This window comes from Nyctibius grandis, chromosome 4 (assembly GCF_013368605.1).
Source record: "Nyctibius grandis isolate bNycGra1 chromosome 4, bNycGra1.pri, whole genome shotgun sequence".
Taxonomy (NCBI): Eukaryota; Metazoa; Chordata; class Aves; order Nyctibiiformes; family Nyctibiidae; genus Nyctibius; species Nyctibius grandis.
In genome coordinates, this window is record NC_090661.1 from 26,234,605 (window position 1) to 26,255,342 (window position 20,738).

A 20,738-nucleotide genomic window follows, 5' to 3' on the forward strand; every position below is an offset into this window, starting at 1 on the left:
CCTTTCCCCTACGCTGCTCTCCAACAGCTCTGTCCCCAACTTGTACTGGTACATGGGGTTGTTCTTGCCCAGATGCAGGACTCTACACTTGCCCTTGTTATATTTCATTAAATTTCTCCCCGCCCAACTCTCCAGCCTGTCCAGGTCTCTCTGAATGGCTGCGCAGCCTTCTGGTGTGTCAGCCACTCCTCCCAGTTTTGTGTCATCAGCGAACTTGCTGACAGTGCACTCTATTCCCTCATCCAAGTCATTAATGAATATATTGAATAGTACTGGTCCCAGTACCGACCCTTGAGGGACTCCGCTAGACACAGACCTCCAACTGGACTCAGTCCCATTGACCACCACTCTCTGGCTTCTTTCCTTCAGCCAGTTCACAATCCACCTCACTACCCGATCATCCGGACCACACTTCCTCAGTTTAGCTGCGAGGATGCTGGGGGAGACCGTGTCAAACGCTTTACTGAAATCGAGATAGACCACATCCACAGCTTTACCATCATCTATCCACCGGGTTACGTCCTCATAAAAGGCTATCAAGTTGGTTAAGCATGACTTCCCCTTGGTGAAGCCATGCTGAGTCCCCTAATGATCCCCCTATCCTTGATGTGTCTAGAGACAGCACCAAGGACAAGTTGTTCCATCACCTTTCCGGGGATGGAGGTGAGGCTGACCGGTCTATAGTTACCCGGGTCCTCCTTCTTGCCCTTTTTGAAGACTGGAGTGACATTCGCTTTCCTCCAGTCCTCAGGCACCTCTCCCATTGCCCATGACTTAGTAAAGATGATGGAGAGTGGCCTAGCAATGACTTCCGCCAGCTCCCTCAGCACCCGCGGGTGCATCCCATCAGGGCCCATGGATTTATGGATGTCCAGATTGCTTAATTGGTCCCTGACCCAGCCCTCATCTACCAAGACAGATTCCTCCTCTATCCTGACTTCTTCTGGGGCCTCAGGGGTCCGGTGCTCCTCAGGACAGCCTCCAGCAGTATAGACAGAGGCAAAGAAGGCATTCAGTAACTCCGCCTTCTTTTTATCCTCTGTCTCCAGGGCCCCCACCTCATTCATCAGTGGGCCTACATTGCCTCTAGTGTTGGCTTTACCTGCAATGTATTTGAAGAAGCCCTTTCATTTCATTCATGTATTTGAAGAACACACCTGAGACAACTCAACATCTTGAGCCCACTTTGATTTGTTATGCCTAAGAGTTAAACAAGAAGGTACAGTGGATGTATGTACGTCCTTTGTAACAGCCTAACGGGGCACTTGCCATGCCTAAGCATCTTTCATGGACCACAGGTTGAGAACCACTAGTAAGTACGAAGCAGCAGCACTGTCCCTTTGCAATACTGGAGTTCCCCTGGGAGCACCCTGGCAAAGCCCAAGGGAGTTCTCCAGTGCTGCAGCAACACAAGGGGGTCCACACATGAAAGGGGCACCCAGCATGGCAGCTGTGCTGTACCTAGCTCTCACAGCCGGGCTGATACTCACAGCATTTCTCTTGCAAGGCCCTGGCAGCCATAACACATTTGTCCAGCTCTTCTGCTGTTTCTCCAGGCTCTGGTGGTCCTGTGTCTTTGCTGGTGAGGACAGTGCCAGGTCCATAGCAGCTGTTCTGGAGCCCATACCTACTCTGCTACAGAGACAGCAAGAAAGCCTGGGCTCAAACACACAGGCAGGGCAAAGAGGAGAGGCAGTGGATGCACAGGTCAGAGCAGCCATACAGGAGCAAGACCAGCCAGAAAGGGAAAGGTAACTTTCCACATATTACTTTCCACCAGACAGTCTCTACCCTTTTCTTGTCCACAAGGCTCATTAACAAAGTATCTCAGTGTTTCACAATCTCACCTTACTACAGCCCTGCTCCTTCAGGACAGATGATGTCCGCACTTCGAAAACACCAGGAGATTAAGGACAGGATCCACAGATGTACTAGGTACCTTGGCTCTTGCAAACATTAGGCTGTTGCCTAATCAAGTGGTATCTAAGACTCCTTTTTTTTCCCCACATACGAAGGCTCATGCTTACTTTTACATGCAGAAAGTCTCTTGATAAACAACCTCAGACACTTCAGAACTCTGAATTCTGAGGGACGAGGCAAATCCTATGCCTAACCCAACAACACACCTGAGAGCCACAAAGCATCTTTGTGGATCCTATCCAAACAGCCTAATACAAGTTTCCCCAGGAAACACATGGTGGAGCAGACCCCAGCCAGAACTCCCCACGTCCCTGGTAACTACCAAGGTACAGCTACCTCCATGCTGTACTTCTGCAAACACACATCCCAACGCACAGTGACTGAACCAGCTCCCTGACTAGATTTTTATCCAGAATGGAAATCTAGACGATTAGGATCTGTCGGCCACCAGCCAGCTGCAGCAGCACATCACTATCCCCATCTCCCAGTGGATTTCTTCCACGCCAGCTGCAGCACATGCCTTTGCACACTCTGGGCTAGCAACATATCTTAAAACTACAACAGAATAATTTGCATTTTTTGCTGGGAGGAATGTACTGCCACCCATGCCTTGGATGAGGGGTGTAAGTTCTCCACCCTAGAGAAGAGAAACTCCCCCAAAGCAGTTTCTGCAGCTCAGGAAGCCTCAGAGACCTGTAGGAAATGAAAATGGATCAAGCCAAAAATAACCTGATGCTCAGGCAGTAAAAGCAATTAGCACTTAGCCACCATGGCAGCATAATGTGGCTGTTGCTCACGCTCAGTCTGGCACAGTCTGTACACCTAAGCAGTAGGGATACTTCAGATTTGTCACCCGTAACAAGCCAGGTACATGGGACTCCCTTCTCACATAAACATCAGCCATTTCAGTGTAAAGGCTCTTTGCAACACCAGCAGCAAACATCTCTTGCCAGGGGTTCATTCCCAGCTCTGCCACAGCCGTGTTGCTGCCTTCAGCAACTCCAACACGCACAGGGACACTGTGTCCTCCCTAAGGAAAATGTACAAACCTGAACAGTAGATCTCCTGCCCCTACACACGAAAACTCAAAGCAAAATCCCGAGGTCAAGAGGCATCTTCACCGGGTGCTTCCAGATGACCTCCTACAGTCAAGCCAGAGGAAACCTCAAAAACCAAACCACCTGTGATGCATGAAGAGTTGCCTCAGGCATGTCCAAAGCTCACCCTGCAGGTTAGCCAGACACGTCCGGATGCCCTCCAATGCTGTTTGTGAGCAGTGCAGAGCTGGCCCTGGAGCCACCATGTGCAAGGCGCTGACACCCTGTGCCTAACGTGGCTCCAGCAACCACCAACGCAATGGATGCAGCCAGCATCACCGCTCAGCAGGGGGCAACCTACTGGGGAAGTAAGAGTTAATTTGTGTTACTTACCCTGTTACCACTGCAGGCAAAAAAGGACATTCAAAGCCTGTGCAGCCTTTCCCACACATCCTGAACTCTTCCCTCCGCCTGCTTTAGGGCTGCAGCCCCCAGGCTGGCTCAGCCCCTGAACCCTCCTCAACACTGCTCTTCTCCTGCAGCCCCAGCTCTCCTGCTGCCCCCAGGCTCTGCAGCTCCTGCCCGCAAGCTCCATGTGGCCATAAAAACATCCTGCCCCAAGAAGCACCAAGCCATACCATCTGGGAGGTATGGACCAGCTCAAGGATTTTACTGCCCATAGGTTTCAAATTTCCTTTTGCAGGGAGCACAGGAAAGTTTCTTTCACGTCACAGTAGTGTTACATAGCAATCAAAAGCTGCAAAGTGCTCAGTTTCCCCAGAACAAGATAAAAAAGCCCTGTTGCTCTACTAGCTTCTCAGACAGGAGCTATAATTAAACACAGCAACCACACTCCTGCCAGCCTGCTAACCACCACCTGCAGCAACGCACCAACCCCTCCATGGCGAGCAAGTGTGCTTGGGCTTCACCTCAGCGAAGAAATGCTGCAGCTGGCAGGGCCGTCTGCAACACACTGAACACGCTCAGTCAGGCACCCTGCACGGCTACGGCGACCGGCACACAGGCGACCGGCACACACGACACACCAGAGGTGCCCGGTCAGACACCTGGCCCCACCACAGCCCCGCTGCACGTGGCTCGGTGGGCTCCCAGCACCGGGGACAAACTGACTACACATTTTGTCCATCACACACATGCACACACACCCCCCCAAGTACAAGCTCGGCCATACTATCCTGCTTTCTCAAGTAGCCCATCCCTTGCTGCTGAAGAGCGGTTTGGCTGCAAATACAAAGGCTGAAAGGTACAATCTGCTGTTTCAGCAACTTCCATCTATATTATTTACATATGAGTCCATACCCTCCGTCATCCTCATCTCACTGCCAAGGCCCTCAGCCCAGGCGACTGCAGCTTTCCCATCACCCCAAAGCTGTCCTCGCTCTCCCTGATGGCTCAGGCAGCTACGTCCCAGCCTCAGCCCACAGCCAGCACCCAGGCCCTCGCCTTCACCCCAGATGGCCACCACCAAACAGTTAAGTTTCCCAGGGAGCTGGGAGGATGGAGAGAGAAAGAGATAAGACGTATTGGGATCGGGTACTGTTTTTCTTTAAAGGCATTAAAAAAGGAGAATTCTTCTTTGATTTCCCAGCTGCCTTAGACAGGTGTTTGTGGGAGACAGTCCCAGAAGCTTAGCGGGCCATCTGTCCTGCAGATGATTTCTACAGGGAAACATTAGAAGGAAAAATAAAACCCATATGCACACATACACACACACACAAAAAAACCCCAAACACCAAAAAGCCATCCAGAGGGACCTTGACAGGCTTGAGAGGTGGGCCCATGCAAACCACATGAAGTTCAAACAAGGCCAAGTGCAAGGTCCTGCACATGGGTTGGGGCAATCCCAAGCACAAATAGAGGCTGGATGGAGAACGGATTGAGAGGAGCCCTGACAAGAAGGACTTGGGGGTGATGGTTGATGAGAAGCTCAACAATGGCAACGGATCAGGCAACGAATCAGGTGAGGAGGGGGCGTAGCCAGAAGCACCGCGGGAGATTTAAACGTGGTGAAACCATAACAAACAGTCAGTTGGCAGTGGGGGCAGCGGCTGCAGCAGTGACAGCGACTGACTGAGGTGAGTCTGGGGCGCGGGTGAGATCGGGCTATACCGGGCGGTTTCCGTACCCAGGGCCACCTGAGCAGCAGCCCCCGAGTCCGAGGGGTGTGGCAGTTTGTGGGGCAGTTAGGGCGAGCAGAGTAGGCGGGCAGGAAGGTGCGGTCTCCCTCCCATTGGGGCAAGAGGACAGTCCAGGAATGGTTTCCACTCAGCGGGGCCCTAAGTCCTCTGCGGGTGCCAGAAAGGACATGGCAACCCAAACGGATCTGCTGCGGAAGCATGCGGAGGCCCAGGTGTCAGGCTGCAGGGAGTGCCAGAGCCAGGCACTGGCACTCGAGTGTAACGGAGACCTCACCTGTGTGAGGTGTGAACAGGTCAATGACCTGATCTCCTTGGTGGCATGACTCAAGGAGGAGGTGGAAAGGTTAAGGAGCACAAGAGCATCCCAGGAAGAGGTTGCCGGGCAGTGCTGTTCCCTGCCTGCCCTGGGGAAAACAGACGGGCCTAATGCTACCCGGAAAGTGGAGGATCCTTTTCCTCCTCCACAAGGAGCAGGAGGAGACCTAGGGGACGGGAGGGAATGGAGGCAGGTCCCTGCTCTGGGTGGTAGGCGAATCCCATCCCGACCTTCCTCCCCTCCCCGCATCCCCCTGAAAAATACATATGAGGTGCTGGAGCCTGAACGTCTTCCTGAGCATCAGGAAGACATGAATCTAGGTGAAGGACCTTCTAAGGGGCTACGTAAACAGAAGCAACCAACTAGGAGGGTTGCAACCAGCTCCAAAAAGGACAAAAGAAAAGTAACTGTTGTAGGTGACTCCCTGCTAAGGGGAACAGAGGGCCCCATATGCAGGCCAGACCCAGCTCACAGGGAAGTCTGCTGCCTCCCTGGGGCTCGGGTAAGGGATGTTGTCAGGAGGATTCCTGAACTGGTGAGGCCCTCTGACTACTACCCACTATTAGTATTCCAGGTGGGTAGGGATGAGATTGAAGGGAGAAGTCTCAGGGCAATCAAAAGGGACTTCAGGGACCTGGGGCGTTTGGTGAAGGGGGTAGGTACACAGGTTATATTATCTTCAATTCCTTCGGTGTTAGGTGAAAATAGGGAAAGGACTATGAAAATACAACAGATTGATATGTGGCTAAGAGACTGGTACCCGTAGGTGGGGATTTTGGGTTCTTTGACCACGGGAGGCTTTCATGGCACCGGGCCTGCTTATGCCAGATGGGGAACAGCTGAGTCAGGAGGGGAAAAGGGTTATGGCCCAGAAGTTGGCAGGGCTGATCAATAGGTCTTTAAACTAGGTTTGATGGGGGAGGGGGATAAGACCAGGGCAACCACAAATGAAACCTAGGGGCAACAGGCCTGCATCGGGGGCAAGACTGCTAGCCCAGCTGAAGTGCATTTACACCAATGCACGCAGTATGGGCAACAAAGAGGAAGAGCTAGAAGCCACTGTACAGCAGGAAGGTTATGATGTGGTTGCCATCACAGAAACGTGGTGGGATGACTCTCATGACTGGAGTGCTGCTCTGGATGGCTATAAGCTCTTTAAGAGCGACAGGTGAAGCAGGAGAGGCGGTGGGGTAGCGTTGTATGTTAGGGAGTGCTTGGACTGTGTCGAAATTGAGGAAGATGAGGAGGATGACAAGGTTGAATGTCTATGGGTAAAGATCAGGGGGAAGGTCGGCAGGGCGGACATTACGGTGGGAGTCTGTTATAGACCACCCATCCAGGATGAGCAGGCGGACGAGGCGTTTTACAAGCGGCTGTCAGAAGCTGCCCAGTCAGTGGCCCTTGTACTCGTGGGCGACTTCAACTGGCCGGATGTCTGCTGGAAATACAACATGGCTGAGAAGAAACAATCTAGGAGGTTCCTCGAATGTGTGGAGGACAACTTCCTCATGCAAGTGGTAAATGAGCCCACTAGAGGAGGGGCCCTGCTTGACCTGTTGTTTGTGAACAGAGAAGGACTAGTGGGAGATGTGAGGGTCGGTGGCCGTCTTGGGAATAGTGACCATGAAATGTTAGAGTTTTCGATAGTGGGGAAGTAAGGAGGGGCAAGAGCAGAACTTCTGCCTTAGATTTCTGGCGGCCAGACTTTAGCCTGTTTAAGAGGTTGGTGGACAGAGTCCCTTGGGAGTTGGTCCTGAAGGGCAAAGGAGTGCAGGAAGGCTGGACATGCTTTAAAAAGGAATTGCGAAATATTCAGGAGCAGGCTGTCCTGGTGTGTAGGAAGACAAGCTGCCGGGGAAAAAGACTGGCCTGGTTAAGCAGAGAACTTAGCCTAGAACTTAAGGAAAAAAAGAGAGCCTATTTGCTCTGGAAGAAGGGTCGGGTAACTTGGGAGGTCTATAGGGATGTTGCCAGGTCGTGGAGGGAGAAGATTAGAAGGGCCAAAGCTCAATTAGAGCTTGAGTTGGCTGCTACAGTCAAAGATAACACAACAGGCTTCTACAAATACATTAACAGCAAAAGGAGGGTCAAGGAGAGCCTCCACCACTTGCTGAATGAGGAGGGTAGTGTAGTGTCAGGGGATGAGGAAAAGGCAGAGGTGCTCAATGCCTTCTTTGCCTCGGTCTTTAATGTCAAGACCGGTTGTCCTCAGGAGACTCGGCCCCCAGAGCCTGAAGTTAGGGACGGGGGGCTGTGTGAAGCCTCCGTAATCCAGGAGAAGACGGTTAGTGACCTGCTGTGCCAAATGGACACCCACAAGGCTATGGGCCTGGATGGGATTCACCCCAGAGTAATGAAGGAACTGGTAAATGAACTTGCCAAACCACTCTCGATTATCTACCGGCAGTCCTGGTTAACTGGAGAAGTTCCAGCTGACTGGAAATTAGCAAATGTAACACCCACCAACTTTGGCCTTTTCAAGCAATTGCTAGGGGAAATCCCATGGGACAGGGTACTAGAAGGTAAGGGGGCCCAAGATAGTTGGTTAGCATTCAAGGACTGCTTCTTCCAAGCTCAAGATCAGAGCATCCCAAAAGGTAGGAAGTCAAGAAAGGGTACCAGGAAACCTGCATGGTTAAACAGGGAACTGCTGGGCAAACTCAAGTGGAAGAAGAGAGTGTACAGATCATGGAAGGAGGGGCTGGCCACTTGGGAGGAATATAAGTCTGTTGTCAGAGGATGTAGGGAGGCAACTAGGAAAGCTAAGGCCTCCTTGGAATTAAACCTTGCAAGAGAGGTCAAGGACAACAGAAAGGGCTTCTTCAAATACATTGCAGGTAAAACCAACACTAGAGGCAATGTAGGCCCACTGATGAATGAGGTGGGGGCCCTGGAGACAGAGGATAAAAAGTTACTGAATGCCTTCTTTGCCTCTGTCTATACTGCTGGAGGCTGTCCTGAGGAGCACCGGACCCCTGAGGCCTCAGAAGAAGTCAGGATAGAGGAGGAGCCTGTCTTGGTTGATGAGGGCTGGGTCAGGGACCAATTAAGTGATCTGGACATCCATAAATCCATGGGCCCTGATGGGATGCACCCGCGGGTGCTGAGGGAGCTGGCGGAAGTCATTGCTAGGCCACTCTCCATCATCTTTGCTAAGTCGTGGGCAATGGGAGAGGTGCCTGAGGACTGGAGGAAAGCGAATGTCACTCCAGTCTTCAAAAAGGGCAAGAAGGAGGACCCGGGTAACTATAGACCGGTCAGCCTCACCTCCATCCCCGGAAAGGTGATGGAACAACTTGTCTCTAGGCACATCAAGGATAGGGGGATCATTAGGGGCAGTCAACATGGCTTCACCAAGGGGAAGTCATGCTTAACCAACTTGATAGCCTTTTATGAGGACGTAACCCGGTGGATAGATGATGGTAAAGCTGTGGATGTGGTCTATCTCGATTTCAGTAAAGCGTTTGACACGGTCTCCCCCAGCATCCTCGCAGCTAAACTGAGGAAGTGTGGTCTGGATGATCGGGTAGTGAGGTGGATTGAGAACTGGCTGAAGGAAAGAAGCCAGAGAGTGGTGGTCAATGGGACTGAGTCCAGTTGGAGGTCTGTGTCTAGCGGAGTCCCTCAAGGGTCGGTACTGGGACCAGTACTATTCAATATATTCATTAATGACTTGGATGAGGGAATAGAGTGCACTGTCAGCAAGTTCGCTGATGACACAAAACTGGGAGGAGTGGCTGACACACCAGAAGGCTGCGCAGCCATTCAGAGAGACCTGGACAGGCTGGAGAGTTGGGCGGGGAGAAATTTAATGAAATATAACAAGGGCAAGTGTAGAGTCCTGCATCTGGGCAAGAACAACCCCATGTACCAGTACAAGTTGGGGACAGAGCTGTTGGAGAGCAGCGTAGGGGAAAGGGACCTGGGGGTCCTAGTGGACAGCAGGATGACCATGAGCCAGCAGTGTGCCCTTGTGGCCAAGAAGGCCAGTGGCATCCTGGGGTGTATTAGAAGGGGTGTGGTTAGCAGGTCAAGAGAGGTTCTCCTCCCCCTCTACTCTGCCCTGGTGAGGCCGCATCTGGAATATTGTGTCCAGTTCTGGGCCCCTCAGTTCAAGAAGGACAGGGAACTGCTAGAGAGAGTCCAGCGCAGAGCCACAAAGATGATTAAGGGGGTGGAACATCTCCCTTATGAGGAGAGGCTGAGGGAGCTGGGTCTCTTTAGCTTGGAGGAGACTGAGGGGTGACCTCATTAATGTTTATAAATATGTAAAGGGCAAGTGTCATGAGGATGGAGCCAGGCTCTTCTCAGTGACATCCCTTGACAGGACAAGGGGCAATGGGTGCAAGCTGGAACACAGGAGGTTCCACATAAATATGAGGAAAAACTTCTTTACGGTGAGGGTGACTGAACACTGGAACAGGCTGCCCAGAGAGGTTGTGGAGTCTCCTTCTCTGGAGGCATTCAAAACCCACCTGGACGCGTTCCTGTGTGACATGATCTAGGTAATCCTGCTCCAGCAGGGGGACTGGACTAGATGATCTTTTGAGGTCCCTTCCAATCCCTAACATTCTGTGATTCTGTGATCTCCAAGAAGGGTTAGAAGGATGATCCAGGGAACTATAGGCCTGTCAGCCTCACCTTGGTGCCAGGCAAGGTGATGGAACAGATCATCCTGAGTGCCATTACACGGCACATGCAGGATAATTGGGGCATCAGGGCCAGCCAACATAAGAAGGACACGGATCTTCCGGAGTGAATCCAGAGGAGGGTCACAAAGATGATGAGAGGGCTGGAGCACCTCTCCTATGAAGACAGGCTGAGAGAGTTCGGGCTGTTCAGCCTGGAGAAGAGAAGGCTCCGGGGAGACCTTCTAGCAGCCTTCCAGTACCTGAAGGGGGCCTACAGGAAAGCGGGAGAGGGGCTTTTTACAAGGGCATGGAGTGATAGGACGAGGCAGAATGGTTTTAAACTGAAAGAGGGTAGATTTAGATTACATATTAGGGAGAAATTGTTTACTGTGAGGGTGGTGAGACACTGGCGCAGGTTGCCCAGAGAAGCTGTGGACCCCCCCTCCCTGGCAGTGTTTAAGGCCAGGCTGGATGGGGCTTTGAGCAACCTGGTCTAGTAGAACGGTGTCCCTGCCCATGGGAGGGGGGTTGGAACTAGATGATCTTTAAGGTCCCTGCCAACCCAAACCATTCTATGATTCTATGAAAATTAGTAGATCAACCCTTGCTACTGGAAAAGAGCAACATAAAAAAGCCAGGAGAGCCCTTCAATCAAACAGGGTAATAAAGGTCAGTTTTACAGAAAATCTGATTCAGTTCTGTATTTCATCGCCCATGCCTCACACCTGAGGAATGACACAGGCTCAGAGAAACTCTATGGAAAGTAAACCTGGGACCAGGGAGAAGCCCAGGCACACACTGCATACACACGACACTGCTGAATACTGGATCATCACAGTAAAATGAGGCTTCTTGGCACTTGTCCCCTCAACAACCTCAAACCTCCCCACATTTTCTTTCCACTGTGCCCCTAGACACTTGACAATTTTCACTCACAAACCCTCGAGGAAGCTGATGCCCTTTATTCCCAACAATCCTCCAGCTGTGTCCCTTTCAGAACTCAAAAGGGAATTGTAAGAAATTATAGTTCTGGAGATTCAGCCCCCTCAGCCACACACGAGCACAATGTCCCTCTGTGTGCCATCACTGAGGTGGTGATTTCAAAGCCATCCTTGATGGACTCTCCCCCAAAAGAAGATGAACTACATCTCCAGCAACACTATTTCTTTATCTGCAGTCCCGTAACTTACCCAGCACAGTTTATAAACTACCAACATGTCTACAGCCATGAAATGGAAGATGAAATGAATAAGGCTGTGCCACTCCAGCACCTCAAAAGCAGGTTCCTGACCTGCATCACACCTGGATTTGCAGCCCCAGCCTGAGAACAGCTGTTGCACGATGCCCCAGCACCATCAGATTTTTTTTCTTCCATTTTTGTGAAAAAACAAAGGGTTCCTCTTCTCCCATAGTCTGTCATGATATGACCAGATATTCAGTCTAGGCACACACAAAGACGGGAAAAAAGGGCAGACGAATACATTTGCATTAAGCAGGGAGATTGCCTTTTGGTCTAGCTAGGACATTTCCTGAGTCCCAGGCACATAGGCACTCACAGCACCCATGCCTCTTGTTGTGCAAGCAATAAAATTGGCTTCTACAGCACAGAAGTCCTGTAAATCAGGCCTGACATGAAATGGCCTGAGTGACCACCAGCCAACAGCTGAGTTGTCACCAACCCTATGTTATAAAGCACGTCCCATATTACAAGGTCACGTCCACATCCTGTAAGAACATATTATTTATAGAAATATATATGATTTATAACTAATAATAAATTATATAGTAATAAATAGAGTACATATTATTTTTCTATAAATAATCAAATAAAAGATATGGTTTGATTTGTGTGTACTTGCTTTGGGTCCCACTGCATGGCGACGATCTCTTGAGACTGGTTAGTAAAGACATTCAGGCTGCCAGACCAGGCGAGTATTTTGGCATTCACCTATACTTTAGTCTCAGGGGAGAGAGGAGTCACAGGGAGCAGTTTGTCCCAGACTCCCTGCTGGGAGATGTCAGTAAGAGCCTTGTCTCCTGCTTCTAGGTTAACCATTTACTGTTCTAGAGACCACTATCACCTTTCATCTCTCAGCCCTGGACTACCACCCTACATACCACTCGGACACATCACTGCAGCGTGGGAGCACATTCTCACATCCTCCCTAAACAATTTTCCAATATTAAGCCCTGCTCATTTACTTGCAGTTACAACTCCAGGTTTATCACTCCCTCGTGGCTCCTTAGACTCGAAATAAGCGCAGACATGCAGACGGGCTCAGGGAGTTGCTTAGCAAAGACACGATGGAGAAGGCCTCCCAAAAAACCACATACTTCAGCTACTTGGTAGCCTATCCCCAAGTGGCAAAAATCTCCCTCTGACACCTTAGCGGTTTCTATAGCAACAGGTTAATGCTAAAAATGTTAGATGTAAAATTCCCCATGTTGGGCAAACAGGAGCTAGGAGGACAGATTTAGAAGAGGAAAACTTCTAAACAGTTGCTGACAAAGCTAGCACAGGCTCTGACAACTCACAAGTCGGTGGCAAATCACCTCAAAAGAAATTCCTCGCAATCCGCTAGTGGGGCAGCCACGTGGTGCATGGAAACGCATCCGTGGAGCACCAGCCTGCAGCATCCCCCAGGACCGCAGCATCCCTTAGAACGGCGAGGAGCCACAAGTATCACTCTCCTTGCAACGCGGCACTGGGAAGTGACACCAGCTGTCTTCAGGAACAGAATTACAGTCCAGTACTCCAAGCCAAAATACTAGCTTATAGGTTTGGCTGTGCTGCTGCCCCTCCATGAAACCAAGACCGGGTTATTTAACCTCTCACACCTCAGTTTTCCCAGTTGTATATGAAAAGTAAACCTCCTTTTCATGAAACTGCCCAAGTTCATATGGCTTAGGCTCAGCAGATAACAGCACTTCAAAGGCGACTGCCCAGGCTGTACCCTACCAGTGCCAACTGCCTGCTTGTGATACCCTGCTGCTGAGGAAGGCTACGGACTCCCATGTGGCAGTCAGTTCATTATACACGATGTGTCAAAGGCAGAAATGCCCTTCCTGGCCTGAGTAACAACCAGCTTAGCATGACATCAATTTTTTCTGTCCGTCTACATTCCTCAGTGGCAGGAGAAAGCCCTGTGGAAACCTTAGGATGAACCTCACATCAATACCGCCTTTGCACATGCCAGAAACTCTCAGAAGATCCTCCTGGTCAGATTAAACCCATATGTGTAAAACCAAAGCAGCTACAGCTCCATGCGGTGCCACACAGGGGAGGAAGGCAGAGGGGAGCCCACTGCACTACCAAGAAGTGATTGCTTTTGCCAGTGTGGTTCTCAGGTCAAACACCCCCAAAGAACCCACAGGCTTTCCCCACAAATGCTGCACCCACCCACACCCCCCAGGAGCTGATACAAACCTGACTTTGCTTTTTTTTTTGCTGCTAAGTCAGGGGAAAAGACTCTGTGCGTGCACTTGTATATGTGTATGTGCGCGTGTTTGTTTTATGCATGAGCTGTCGACCCCCGAATTATGCACAGATCAACAAGGCTCACTGAATTCCCCGACTGTGAAGTGCGTGACATTTAATCTCAACCTTCCTTTTGGATTTCATAATGTGCATTATCAGCAATGGGTATTCAGCACACAAGTACCCTTTAGAAAGCTTTCATCAGAAAAAGGAAATAATATCAAGAAGATTGAAAAAGACAGTGCCTCTGATGCTTGAGAGGTTCTCCAGCTTCCACAAAAGGCCAGTGTATGTGTACTGAGAGAATCACACACACACAGCCCGTCTGTTGCCAGCACAGAATAAAAGCATTTCACAGGTGGAGAGAGTGGGGCTTGGAAGCATCAAATATGACATGAACCTATAGCTCTCCTCACCACCCTCCTTTGTCTCCCTGGGAAATAGGCAGGGTGAACCATAGAATCTCAGAATCATAGAATCATTTGGTTGGAAAGGACCTTTAAGACCATCAAGTCCAATCGTTAACCCAGCACTGCCAAGTCTACCACTAAACCATGTTCCTAAGCACCACATTTACATGTCTTTTAAATCCCTCCAGGGATGGGGACCCAACCCCTTCCCCGGGCAGCCTGTTCCAATGCTTGATAACCCTTTTGGTGAAGAAATTTTTCCTGATATCCAATCTAAACCTCCCCTGGTGCAACTTGAGGCCATTTCCTCTTGTCCTATCACTTGTTACTTGGGAGAAGAGAATAACTCCTGCCTCGCTACTATTTTAGGACAGGATGCACCATCTCCTGCAATGGCTTACCTCTCTCCATAGACCACAGGAGGAGCCTAGAAGAAGAATGAGATCAGGTTTTTGATTGCTTTTATGTGGATAGACAAGACAAATTCTTGATCCTTGCAGTTAACTTTTCCCTACCCAGTCCTAGGCAAACACTGTATCACTTTTGCCCATCTCACACCATGGAGTCACACTTCAGGATTATAAAAAAGCTAGACAACAACCTGCAAGGAAAGGGGTTCCCTTCTCTTCTGCTGGGCACAGAGAAGCTATGTCCTAAGTAGACCTGCTCGTATTAGTAACAGTCACAGAGGATGCACATCTGCCTAAGGGACTAAAGCACGATTTCTCTTTTTATAGCAGAGAGGAGAAAGGGGGTGGACATCAGCATGTGGCATTAATAGCCTTGGTGACGGGGGATATATGTGAGAAAAACTGAGAGGTCCCACAGTCAAGGAGCTCTCTCCCCATCTCACCTGGCACATGCGAGAGAAGCCATAAGAAAGAAAGGATAAAGGTACTACTGACTAGTCCTTCTCCTTGCCAACTTATACACTGACTCCCCACCTTTGTTTGACTCCTGAACCCACGGAGGAAGAGGCAACAGGGACGCCCGGGATGCCAAGTGCTAGTGGCACTAGCACTGACAAATCAGGGTCTTAAGTAACCACAGAAAACACGGAGTTGCCAGATGTCTCATCTCTGCTATCAAGGGTTGTTTAAGGACCTTCCCTTGCTTCTACAATTTGAAATCTCAGACACATGAATGCAACAAGCTCCAGTAATATCAGCATCATACAACAGCAGTATGTGTGTGTATACACACACATAGCGCTTTGCTGGTGTGCATGTGTGTATATATACAACTCTATCAGCAAGCATATAGCATAGCCTCCTGCTTAGAAGAGCTCATGACACAGAAGTGTCAGGTTTTAGTCAACTCCTTCCCCATTACCTTACCTGTAATGTCATTCCCATTCAGCAGTGGCTCTGGGGATTGCAGGCTGATCTCTTCTCCTCCATGTTCTTTCCAAGCGCCAACAAAAGGCACTTGGTTTGCACTGTGATGTGGAGCAGGGAATAAATTGGCTGGAGGAGATAAGCTCAACTGCTTTATTATTCTTCCACCCATCAACCCTCAATGCATCCTACTTGTCCAAAGATTTAAACAGTGTATGTTGACACGGCTCACGGAAGGGACTTGTTGAACTCGTGATGTACAGCAGCTAGGTTTTTGTCAGCAGACAAGGCAAGAACACATTCCTACACCACAATGAGCAAAGGGTTGCACTGGGCAGGGCAATGGGGGAGGAGGGTGGGAGGATGCACTACAGGTGCCTGCTGTTCAGAAGCATGCCAGATCTATGGCCAGCACTTCCAGAGACTCCACCAGCAATGTTGGTATTAAAGGCAGCTAGATTTTATTCTCACTTGCCATGAAAACAACCTGGGAATGCGCAGACAGATGGTCTAAATTCTTCAGTCCTGTTCAGTGTAGCCTTTGACTCCTGGCAGGTTTCCACTTTCTGTGAAGCAATGCTTGGGCGCTCTTTATTGCTATTAAGCAGCTTCTACAGTAACTTTTTTTTCCTAGGCCACAGAGAAAATTTTAGTGAAAAGCCAATACCACCCAGCTCCTTTGGACTCAGTATTGTGGTTTTTGAGTTTACCTCTCCCCTCTGCGAGGAGGCAACTCACATTTCTACCTCCTTGGAATACACGGAGCATTTACCCCGAATGATGATAAAATTAACGTCCAACAGAAGGATTCAGAAGGACTTAAAATCATGGACCTTTAAGATACCTAAGTTTCCTAAGAGAACAGCCTGCTTCCTCAAACTCCTTTACTGCTGGCAATATGCGCCCCCCCCCCCCAATTTCCGTAACACACTCCTTCCTTAGGGCTCCGCACAGCACGGCAGAGCACCTGCACCCAAGCCATCGCCCATGCATCTCTCGCAGCTTTACAGCAATACCGTACACGGGACCAGCAAGGCAGCTGCCTAGATGGGTTTATATCGTGTGTAGCAAGGCAGGGCGAGACAGTCACGAGGGCTGAACTAAAGGCATCTTCTTGGCGATAAGGAAGATGGGTGAGGAAACATAGCATGCCCAGACTGACCTCGGAAAAGCTGCCGGCTCTTTGTCCTGGCCATCTGAATCTACAGCAGGCCCAGCTGTGAGCCCAGAAAGAGTTTGCGGTGCCCAGCAAGGGCTGGCACAATTTTAGGGCTCAGCAGTGGGATTCCTGAAACAACCTCTGTCAGCTGGAAAAGCTTCTCAAGTCTTTCCGTGACCACAAACAACTGGAGACCAGAAGTTTGTATTTCACTCATAAGATGGCACCACCACAAAAGAGCACTTCTGCTGCCGTCATGGGTTACTGAATGAACGCATACTCAGACAAAAACACCGGCTGAGTCACCCAGAGAGTTTCCTGAAGGTTTGTGGGTTTTCTCTGTAGGTCTCTTGTTCGGCTGCTGACACAGCCTCAAACTGTTTACCTTCTCAACCCAGGCAGGATATGGCTCAAAAGGAGAGGGCTGCAAGCCTTTGTATGCTGCTCCGCCTGCACCTGCCTTCCTCCTGCCCCGCTGGGCCGGCAGTTGAAGTGCTGCCTGATTTTAATAACAAAAGGAGGGATTTCTCTCCTGTACACAGCAGCAGGCAGCTGCAAAGGGGACTATGCACTAATCTCCCTATAAAACACAGAATCTCTTCAAACAAATAATTAGGTTGCCAGTGGCCAGTATTATCTGACACTCCTGTGTGCACATCTCCCGCTATATCGACTCACACTGCTAATACCACTCCCCAGGAGACCCGACTGCTGAATCACTGATTTGTTTCTAACCGTCTTTCTCCCCACGCTCTCCTCAGTGTCTTTGACTTAAATTATCTTAATCCAAATCCCTAACTAAAACTTCCAGGAAGCCCAGCAGCAAGAGAGACAGCTACCAGTCCCTCCACTCAGGCTTCTGATTTTGGCCCCATAGGTTCAGAAAGTGAGCACAGGGTTTGCGACCGTCAGCATCAGCAGAAGCCTCTCACCATTAGCGCTAACGCCTGCTACAGTCATTTTGAACCATTTCTCCATTTTGGCTACAGACCTCCCCTCCCTCCTCCCTCACAACCACAGCGGCCGTCAGTATAAATCTGGATTAGAGCTTTCTTACAGACTCTGTGGCTTTGGACATCCCTTTGGGTCCTTGGCTTTGCCCTGTAAGATGAGCTGGGTAAAGCAAAGCATGCGGGTCCAACCAAGGGCTGGTATAGGTGAGCCACGTACAGCCTAGGCGGGGATTTCCCCATCAAAACCAATGCACAAATGTGCTCAATAAAGTTCCTATTTTGCATACAGAGGGATAGAAAGACATTAATGGGTTTACCTAACTGAAACACACCCCCTTCACAGGATGAGGGTGAGAAATGTACTCACATTGTCAAACCCAGAGGGGAAAGTCTGCCGCTGGGGTTTTATGGGGGAGCCAGGGCTGCGGGGCTAGCACGGGCTCCTGTGTGCACATCTCCGAGCCTCGTTTTCTCCATCTGTCATCCGGGGGCAGCCACACTAACCAGCACCACAGATGGACAGTGAAACACACTGAGATGCATTAACCCTTGCAGATGACAAAGAGCTTCATAAACAGAAGAAACCCAAGACAGCCAGAAAGTCATTTATCATTTCCCTTCATGCTTGAACCATCAAACTGTCTTTGGTTATAGCTGGATTTGTCCTTGAGAACATCTTTTAGCATCTTAAGTAAGAACTTTTCAAATATGGAGTGAACTCATGCTAGCCTGTGATCTCCAGAACAGAATCAAACCCATATTTTCCAAGAGAAGGCAGGAAGCTATGTGAACAGGGAACACCTGCTCACCTCTTAAGTGTTGTTTTTCCTGGTCTGGAGAAAGTCCCCATCTATTTGGGGGCCAGCACTGGGTCGTTTCCTCCCAAGACTTGTTTTCACATTCCTACACCAAAAACACAAAACCCAGAAGACCTACTTCCCATAAATAATGTCTCAACAGTGCCACGGTCACCAAGCTGTTCCCCCCGGCACCAGGCCAGAAGCAGAACATAAACAATCTCAACATCTTTCTGGTGCACGTCTGCTTTTTTTCCTGTGCCAGAGGAGAGCTTGAAATCAAAAACATAGTGTAGGAAGACAGACACCCCTGCTTCATAGACCCGTTGGTCTCTTCATGTTTGCCAGCTCAGAAAAGCCCTCAGCTCCACCCTGGTCAACATGCAGCCTCCTGGGCAGCCCGGTGGTGCAGCAGCCCATCCTGGCTGGAGCAGAGGGAGATGATACTCTTTGTGTTGTAACAGCATTTAGCAGTTCTCATCAGAAATTTGGGTACTTACTGGATAAGGCATTACCAAACACATAGGCAAGGAACAGATCATGATCTGAATAGCTCAAAGTGATGCTTGTAACCGGAACATGGCACAATCCCTCCCAGCCCCATCCCCTACTATTAAACACTGACCTTCGGAGAGCTGCAGGACAAGCAAACACCAGCTGCAGATGTGCTCTGGCATTGTGCACACTTCAGCACTCAATGCTCATTGAGAACAAGAGAAAAACATTTCCCTTTGGGTCAGGCCCCAGCCTCCAAGCAGCTCCAAATGGACAGAAAATCTCAGGGTAGAGCATCTCTGTGGTTTATTGACCCACAGATCAATGGCCCCACTCAATGCAAGTCTCTGGAGATGCTCTTCTGCCCACCTCTCTCTACAATAAATCTTTGCTACAGGCCCGCAAGCAGAAGGGATAAATTTCCCTTGAGACTATATGGCAGACATCATCTCTTCATCCTCCTGGTTGGGACAAACCACCTACCCAGAGAAGAGCTCCCTTGACCTTGCTGTGCACAGCAAAGAACATTCGAAAGCAACCAAGTCTTACTTTTCCTGGCCACCATCAGTACCTATCCCCTCTCTGCTGAGGGCACCGGGACACCACAGGTTCACAGTGTACCTCGCAAACCGCTGTGCATGCATCAGGGGTATTTATGCAGCCTGTCTGAGTAGTTAGCGCTGGTTGAGGCACCTTCACGCCAAGACTCGGGAACTTGTTTATTTTTGGTTTTCACCAAAACCTTTCTAAGAAAACTTCCTCCCAGAGGGAACTGCCCTGCCTGAAGAGTAACTACTATTTATTTGTTTAAAAAACACTTTCCTCATCCACAGGCCCTGAACATCACTATTCAGCAGACTCTGCTTTAGTGCAGATAAGAGTTACCGAGCAAGTTATTTATGCCAAGCCCAGAATAAGCCAGTGTTCTTGCATACTCTGTAGTTTCTCATGGCTCAGCTGTACTGGTAGTAGCCCTAATGTCAACAAGGCTTTGGCTGCTGCTGGCATTTATACCTCCCAGCCTCTGCAGACAGAGGAGATGGATTAAATGGTACCCGTTTAATCACCTGCAGCTCGGGCTTTGCTGGCCCTGTCTCTCGGGCACCTGCAAGAGGGACAGGGACATTGCTCAGGTAAGGGAAAGGCTCAGCGGACTCCAACTCCAGGCAGTGCTGGGGCAGGGCAAGGAGCAGGCACCAAATAAGGTGCTGATTCTTCCTCAGTCCGGTTTGCTCAGTCGGAGCTGTACTCACCTGTAAAGCCTAAGAGCTGCTGCTGCTCTAGACAGCAGTGCATCTGCTCAGCAGGGACAGCCAGGCCCCACAAGTGGCACAGCAGACATCTCAGCGTGCACGGATGTGCAAGTGTCCAGGCAGGGATGCAGAGCCTGCTGAGAGCTAGCTCACCTCGCCTTCCCCCTCCTGTGATGGCAGGAGCTCTGTCCCATCTCATCTCCCTGGCTCCCTCATGCATCACAGCTCTCTCACTGTGTCCCTCTGCCTCCATCTCCAGGCCAAATACCACCCTGTCCCCCATGGCCAAGCCCTCCCTGCAGCCAGGACTCCCCTGCACACCTACAGGGCTGCATCCCATGGGAGTGCAGCCATGCCAGCCTCCCTCCTCCCAACCCCAGGCACGGCTCAGCTGTTGAGGTTGACCTCCCAGCACATGGAAGGTGGTCAGGACACAGTCTCCCCTTTCGGGCACCTGAGACACCCATTTGGGAACCACGGTCCTTCTGTGAGTCTTCCTGAGCAAGCACAAAAGGATGGGCGCTTCCAGGAAAGAAGCGACATAGGACCCGAGCCTTTGAGTAGAGTGACAGCCAGGAGAAAGCCCTTGCCACAAAGCTCCCAGCCAAGGACCCACTTGCTCATCACTTCACAGGGCAGCATGGCTACTGTCCCCCCATGACTCCGGGTAACCTGCTGCTCTCCCACCAGGACGCAGCACTCCACCACCTCCTCCTCCACCCATCCCACCCGGACCACGCATGGCCAGCACAGAGACAGTCCCACCGCAGCCGCTCTCAATCCGCACAAGGGC

The 20,738-nt window shown here is 50.4% G+C and overlaps 1 protein-coding gene across 2 annotated transcripts in view; it reads right to left on the reverse strand.

The window, feature by feature from the left end:
* Nucleotides 1-20,738, reverse strand: part of TP53I11 (tumor protein p53 inducible protein 11) — a 34,192-nt gene that overhangs the window by 13,104 nt on the left and 350 nt on the right. The gene's annotated exons all lie outside the window — the stretch shown is intronic.